The sequence below is a fragment of the Rutidosis leptorrhynchoides genome, chromosome 2 (genome assembly GCF_046630445.1).
Source record: "Rutidosis leptorrhynchoides isolate AG116_Rl617_1_P2 chromosome 2, CSIRO_AGI_Rlap_v1, whole genome shotgun sequence".
Taxonomy (NCBI): Eukaryota; Viridiplantae; Streptophyta; class Magnoliopsida; order Asterales; family Asteraceae; genus Rutidosis; species Rutidosis leptorrhynchoides.
Window position 1 is genome coordinate 96,588,493 of NC_092334.1, and position 8,301 is coordinate 96,596,793.

At 31.6% G+C, this 8,301-nt stretch overlaps 1 long non-coding RNA gene across 6 annotated transcripts; it reads left to right on the forward strand.

Moving 5' to 3' along the window:
* The first annotated feature begins 1,878 nt into the window (after nt 1–1,878).
* LOC139891192 (uncharacterized) lies at nt 1,879–6,887 on the forward strand. 6 transcript variants are annotated; one of them, XR_011773557.1, is made up of 6 exons: nt 1,879–2,136; nt 2,665–2,859; nt 3,264–3,396; nt 3,488–3,775; nt 3,861–4,008; nt 6,414–6,887. It is a non-coding gene; the product is annotated as an uncharacterized lncRNA (long non-coding RNA). The 6 variants fall into 6 exon arrangements; XR_011773556.1 differs by lacking the exon at nt 6,414–6,887 and having other exon boundaries at nt 3,488–3,550; nt 3,646–3,775; nt 3,861–4,486; XR_011773560.1 differs by lacking the exon at nt 6,414–6,887 and having other exon boundaries at nt 3,264–3,385; nt 3,488–3,550; nt 3,646–3,775; nt 3,861–4,486.
* Nucleotides 6,888–8,301: the final 1,414 nt, after the last annotated feature.

Genomic DNA, 8,301 nt, shown 5'->3' on the forward strand with positions numbered 1-8,301 from the left:
GTTGAAAGGCCAGAGTCTTACCACTTCACCACCACCTCATGGTTTAGTATATCTAATAATAATCTTAATCTCGTATGTATTAAAAGAAAGTCTATAGACTCATTAAAAAATAGGGGCCACTTCTAACGGTAGAATCATTAAAATAAAATAAATCAGATTCGTCCATTTAATAAGATTAACTAACAAATAACACTAATGTGATCACCATTTTTTATCCTTTTCTTTTTATCAAAGGCGAAATTTTTATATAAGAAAAAACTTCATCAAAACAATGAAGAAACTCCCAAAAAATACAATGATGGAGTCATGCTCGATCATGAAATGAAAGAAAATACAAAATAGGTAATCGAAGACCTACATACATAACAAAAAAGGATTATGGTCCCATACATACGATTGAAAGACGTTACAATAATTGAGGTTCGTTGTTCATAAGAAGACCTTTAACTTGATGTTTCGCACAATGATAGAACGACAAGTGAACTTGCCATTAAAGACGAGGTCATTTCGGATTATCCAAATGGCCCAAATATAGTTGCGGGACCGATCATCATCCAATACTTTGAGACTTTAACACCCATACCATGTTACCAATCGAACGAGAACTCTTCAACCGTTCTTGGGATAACCCATCTAAAATTTCACCAACGAAAATCGGCCCAAATATTAAAAGACCGCTTACAATGAAGCAACAAATGTTCGATCGTCTCGTCTTCAAGCACACACCAAACACATAACTTTGTTTGGTTACTAGGAAGAATATGTCTTTGTGAAAGGACAACCTTAACGGGAATGCTTTGTTTAATCGACAACCAATTGAAAGGACACCATTTTTTTTATCCTACTACTTAACTAAAATTAGCAAACAAAAAATATGTTTTATATTTATATTTATATTTAGACTTTTGCTCCGTTCTTCTCTTGATTATACACGAAATAGCAGTCAAAGTCCTTCGTTTTTTTTTTACATTTATAATATTTTTATTTTTTAAAAAAGTGCAATCACATTCTCTCCTTCTAACTTCCAACCAAAAGGTTAACATGTGTATTGCATGTGAGGATAAAATCATCTTTTTACACTTCATCTAACTTGCTCAAATTGTTCTTCTCAAAATTACAAACCCTAATTTCAAATCTGAACACTTTGACAAAATATTACAATTAAAAACCTCAAAATCAATTCGAAATCCAGTATTAAACAAAAATCAGAAAACCCCTAATTTTTCACAATGGGAAATAATAAGTATAACAGAACACGAAATTCAGGCCCCTCTGTTGTTGAACAAAGGTTTGATTTCATGAATCAATTCTGATTTCGTTTTCGTCTCTAAGAGGTTGTCTATGAAGCCTTTAATCTGCATCAAACTTGAACATGATACAATTGAAGTAGCAGTATTTATTCATTTATGATGCAAAAGACTCATCAAAACAAAACAACAAATCAATAAGACAACATCAAATCATCATTCATATCACTGTAATCAAATCCACAACCACATCGACTCCCACAATATTCTGTTATGAATCTCATGCTTTCAATAGAATCTGAGAAGTTCTTCGTAATCAACCTGGAAACGTATGAAGAAGAAACAGTTTCGAAATTGTTACAATTTGACTATTGATTGATAACCAAACTATAGTCAAGAAGATTACAGAGAATAGGGGAAAGGAAAGTGTTTTCACACACAACAAATCATAAGATAACCTATTACAAATGGTAAGAACTATATTAGTACTACTGGACTATTATAATATTATTTCTACTGGACTTTCTGTTAATTCAGTTGGAGTCATGTGATGTGCACATGTTCCATTTTGACTCTAACATATTCAACAACAATTATTATTTTCACATTAATTCCACTCAAATTTTTTCAACTTTCCTTTTTCCATCACTTATATTTCAAATTATAGCCTTGAATTGTAAAAATGTTTCTTTTAGGAGGCTAGAGGTCCACGGAAAAATCGTATTCGAGTAGCTTTTCCTATACTGTCGGTGTGCCGGCGACGGAGAAAGTGGAAGTTCGCCGGAGAAGAGTTATAGATGAGAGAATTAGAAGGGAGTGAGTTGCCGGAGATGTGGGACTCGTGGGTTCCCGGAAAAGATCTGATCTCATCCTTTTGGTTTGGTCAAAGGTTACGAGTTAAATTTGGGAATTTATTTGTTTTTGTATTTATCGAGTTAATGGAAAATAGTTAGTCATAAAATAAATACTACGTAAAACATATAACTCTGAGCTTTTCAAATAAGAACATATCAATCAATCTGATTTTTACTACTCCGTTCTATATATTCCGAATTTGTGTTTTGATTTTAAATTACGAACTTTATGATTGTTAACCTAAATTCAAAGATTGTTAGTCAACGGTTGTATTAAATGTCTTATTCGTTTTACCATTGACACCGATCTCTAATGTAATGTTTTGAATTTAGAGTTTTGAAATTAGGGTTTGTGCTACAAATGACCTATTTGGGATAACTTCTGATGGAAATTGGGTATACCTAAAAGTGGATTAGATATTGGATATATTACATAATTATTTCCCAGCAACAATTTTATCAATTACATAAAGTGTACAAGCATAATGCAATCACCTCCATAATTTAGTGTTCCTTTAATTGAGTTTTTAACAAAGTTTATGATACCTATTGTTTATGCATAGGGTTTTGAAATCACGGGATGTGCTACAAATTCGTTGTGTTTAATGTACGGATACCAGATGAGATTGAATCGAATAGCTTGCTGACTTTTGTTTATCGTTGGAGTTTGAAGCTTCGTTTCGCTTTGTTTATATAGGCTTGGAACACAATCCTATTCAAGGACTATAATCTTCTTGAAATTTCGTTTCTCTGATCAGGTATTAAACTGTTATCTTAAATTTTTATGAAATGTTCTATGTTAGTGTGTGGGTTGGTTTTGAATTTAGACTATGCACTTTGACTAAATTTACAATTTTGTTAAAGGACCGTAAAATGGTACTCTGGAAAAAAAATCAAACTTTCATATACAGTTTGGAATGAAAATATACTGCTAATTTATTGAACTGTAATGTTGGGGTTGTTTCGGATCTACTTGGGTATATGTGTAATTGGTTGATTATGTTATAAAAGTATATCATAATTATGTGTGAACTAAATAATCCATGTTCCCTTATGAACTAACGTTGTAATAAAGAATATTTTTTGTTTATTTAATACTTTCGTAATAGACACAAAGTCTCTATTACTTACATGATATATTCAAATTGACCGAACAAATCAGACGTCGTTAGTAGCGGATTGTGAATAATCGATTGAAGTAAAGAACCCATCTTCGACATCATATTAGGGGTTTTCTTTTTCGGAATCATGAATAATCGATTGAATCTTCCGGCGGCATCTATGGTATGTAACAAGTAAGTTTCGAAATATTTTGTTACTTATTTCTGATTTGTATTAAATAAGATTTATACATTTTGTTTTTTTAACATAAAACATCCATGTCAGTTGTAGGTTGCTGTAGGGGATTCTGAGCAGAAATCATAATGAATGCAGAATCGTGAAGAAACGGTATGAAGTTATGTTTTTTGTGGGTTGAATGAGTCTAAATAAAATGAATGTCAGATAATTTTTGTGATATAAGAAAGTATCCGGGCGAAATACAGGTTGATCATCATTCTCACCATCACCATCATCAGTTTCCCAAGAGCGATAGCTCGTGATGTTGTTGCAGGAGAATGGTGGTTCTTTAAGGTTCATCGGTTTGTCGGGTCTGGAGCCTTTCATAGTGTGTAGGTAAAGAGTTCTGCTTGTGATTTTTATATTATGTCTGGCTTTGGATGATCACATTCAGATACGACCAATGTGTATTCTGATGTAGATGGTGGTGAAACTGATGATGAGGTTTAAAGAAGACTTATGGGATCCAGAAAATGAACTGAACTTGCATCTACTGAACTCATATTTCAATGGGAATAAAAAAAGCTTCAAAGTAGTTCATCGAGAAATTATGCTCATATGAAAGCAAGGTACTGAAATCCCTTTTGACCCATTTACTTTAAGGGTGCTGATTTGGTTTGGTTAATCAAGTTAAACGAGTAATGTTTAAAAGTTAGTTGAATTTGAAACATGTCAAAATGGGTTGAGAGTTTACAAAAGTTGATTTTAATGCTTCTAATTCCACAGTGTGTGACAGCAGGTTAAGGATTTTAATATTCACTTTTTTTGCTTTCTTTCTTTCTTTTTTTCTTTTAAAATATTAAATATATTTGTTAAATCCAAAAGTTATACAGTATCTTTGTGTGTTATATTTTTGTTTGTGAAGTGAAGTTAAAATCCGTATTAATGACCACTTTCACAAAAAGATTATTGCTTTTTTCATTGAGGACCCTGTAGACACTCATACACAAAGGCACTCCTAATGCTTTTGTAGGCGTGCTTTGATGCAAAAAAAACAGAGACTTTATTTTTGTTTAAAGAAAAAAAATATCTTTTTACATTATATTGTTGGTGCCTGGTGTTAGGGGTGTTCATAATATCCGAATCCGAATCCGTAATCCGAATATCCGTGTATCCGATCCGAAAAATATACGAAAAATCGGATATCCGAATTTTCGGATATCCGAAAATCGAATATCCGATTTTTCGGATTCGGGTTTCGGATAGAAGTTTTCAAAATATTTGGATATTCGGATACCCGATATCCGAAACATACATTAATAAATAATAATATTTTTGACACTTTTATTTATAATTATAATTTATTATAATGCTAGATATTTTATATAGGCAAGTGAGTGAGGGAGTGACAAACAGCTGGAAAAAAAGTACGACTCTTCTAAAGTTCTATGTCTTCTTTCTCTCTGACTCTTCTTTCTCTCTTTCACTTTACTAAGTAAAAATTAAAAACCCTAGATCTAAATCTCGACTCTTACGGCGATTTCAACCTCAATCAGCATCGCATCTTCACTCATATCTAATCATCTCATCTTTAGTCTCCATCCGTCGTCTAAGGTAACTATAAATCTATAATAACTTTTAATTTCATTTTCTAAATCGTCATATCTGAAACAATTATTCAATATTATTTGGTATTATTATTATTACTCTATCAATTACTGGAACAATTGTTTGATGATATTAATGTGATAAATTGGTATTTGATTTCAATGTTGAATGTTATAACTCGTGTTTAAGTGTCCCCAAGTTCAAATCGATTGATGGGTGAATTCATATTTTGTAATGTTAGTGAATGCATATTCAATTTTTTTTTACCTTTTTTTGCAAGCCACTAGTAGCTTTTATTAATCACCAAATTGGTTCATAAAAGAACCTAAGATTGATGACATTAAGTGTTAATATGTGTATGTAAGTGTTAACTTGTTTAAATAATATAACCTAAGATTGATGACAGTAAGTTCAAGTAGGTGATAATTATATATGGAGTTGCAACTCTCTTTGTACACTTTTCAGTGTTTGATTACTTCACTTAATTATTCGCGTTTCGTTATATTTAAGTTTATCGTTGATACCGTCTTCATTTATTTATTCGCACTTATTTATAAAAATATGTTTATCGTTATTGAATTATTTTATTTCGTCATTTTTATTATGAGTTAAATTTCTTTTAGTACTCATTTGGACAACGTATGAATCCTTAGCTAAGGACTAGACTTTTGAAACTTTTATTATAAATTGACTGTTTTTAGGCTTAATCGATCGAACCATTATGCATGTTAATATGTTTGATTTATGTTAGTATGCTAAAGACATGATTTCGCATATTTACTAGTTTCTACCATTTGTCAGTGTAGGTAGTTTTATGTTTTCAAGCCATGAAACTTACGATAAAACTATTGTGCTTAATATGATTAATTCTATAGAATTGTGATTATCACTTTATTTAGTTAATTAATCACTTTAATTTTATGTACAGGTGGTCCTTTCGTTCTTTTGATGATTGGAAAGTGTGAAGAATTGAAGATTCGTTCTTTACCACGTTGTTATGTTAGTGTTTCTTAATTTGAATGTTGAACTTAGGTTTAAAGTAATATGGATAATTTGTATTTTGAATTTGTTATGTTTGTGTTGAGACTTGAGACTTATGTATTATGTAATTCATGTGTTATGTTTGTGTTGGGATAATCATGTTCTTTTTTCATTCAAAACACTGGTGCAATATTTTCAAGAACAGTTAGTGATGTGCAAGAGCATGGATGGATTGTTTTTTTATATATAATTGTATTTAATCTTAAATTGAAATTGGAAGTTCGGATTTTCGGATAATCCGATATCCGAATCCGAAATTTCGGATATCCGAAAATCGGATATCCGAAATTTCGGATTCGGATATCGGATGGGCAAATCCACTATCCGAATTTTCGGATATCCGAATTTCGGATATCCGGTTTTGAACACCCCTACTTGGTGTTAGATAAATATTGGATTGCTTGGGTCAGATTTTCTTGGGTCAATTTTGGTAGCTTGGGTCAGATTTCCAAGTTTATCTATGATTTGGGTCAACATTAGTACGGCAAAATTGGCTTGGGGGAAGTATATCAGTGATTTGGTTAGACATGATTACACTCTTCATGAAATGGGTCAAGTTTGTCACTACATAGTTTGTTTGGGTCAGATTGTTCATGCCAATGTTTTATTGATAAATCAATGTAAGTGCAGTCTACAATATGAACATTCATTGACCTGTACGCCATACACCAACTATTATGAACACACTCTCTGTCATGCACAATAATTACCTGTTTCAACATATGAGTCAACTATTATGTTTTATCGTATTTTCCTTAAACAATATAATCAACGTATTTACCTTTGTTGATGAGGTTATGCTATTATTAATTTAGTCAATGTCAAGCAATGGTTTAAACCAATTTATTAAGAAAGTAGAATTTCATTAAACATTTCGGCACATAATTATGTATGTATGTATCAATATGTATTACCAAATAGAATAAAATGATATTATGTTATAAGTAGGTATGCATCAACATCTAATAGACAACTTTTATCATTTGACAAATGGTATAACCAGCCTATGATAGTAACGCAAGTTTAATTACTCAATGAAACTTAACTTACGTTTTTTTCTTTGTAGGTCGAAACTTGAAATACGTTACGTGGTAATGAATGCTTGTTGAGTCCCCAAAGTAATTAAGGATTTAATTATGATAAAACAGAATTTATTTGCACTAAAATGTAATGTGCAGCCAGCACAAGATTGTTTATGTATAGACAGCAGATATTGATGTGTCGAGTGTTTAGTTTGTTGTCTAGTCTACCAGCACAAGGTAGACAGTATTCTTCAATTAGCACAGTATAGTGACCCGAACTTTTTCATGATTATATATTTAATTACAGTAGATTATCTTTCTTATTCAAGGTAATATTCATATCCAAACTTTGATTCGATTTGTATAACTATAAACTATCTTAATTCGAGTGATAATCTTACTTGAACTTGTTTTCGTGTTATGATTCTACTTCAAGAACTTTCAAGCCATCCAAGAATCCTTTGAAGCTAGATCAATTTTTGTCACTTCCAGTAGGTTTACCTACTAAACTTGAGATAGTAATGATGTTCATAACATCATTCGATTCATATATATATAAAACTATTTTATTCGAAGATTATAACATGTAATCACTAGAACATAGTTTAGTTAACTCTAAACTTGTTCGCAAACAAAGTTAATCCTTCTAACTTAACTTTTAAAATCAACTAAACACATGTTATATATCTATATGATATGCTAACTTAATGATTTAAAACCTGGAAACACGAAGAACACCGTAAAACCGGACATACGCCGTCGTAGTAACCGCGGGCTGTTTTGGGTTTGATAATTAAAAACTATGATAAACTTTGATTTAGAAGTTGTCCTTCTGGGAAAATGATTTTTCTTATGAACATGAAACTATATCCAAAAATCATGGTTAAACTCAAAGTGGAAGTATGCTTTTCAAAATGGTTATCAAGACGTCGTTCTTTCGACTGAAATGACTACCTCTTACAAAAAAGACTTGTAACCTGTATTTCCGACTATAAACTTATACTTTTTCTGTTTAGTTTCATTAATTTCAGTTCATTATGAAATCATAGCAACTTGAATCACTCAAAACGGATTTAAAACGAAGAAGTTATGGGTAAAACAAAATTGGATATTTTTGCTTGTTGTAGCTACGTGAAATTTGTAACAAATCTATTCTAACTAGGGATGGCAATGGGCGAGAAAAAACCCGTGAACCGCGGGAACCCGATCCGCGATGGGCTGGTAAAATCATTAAATCTTACCCCTGGGCAC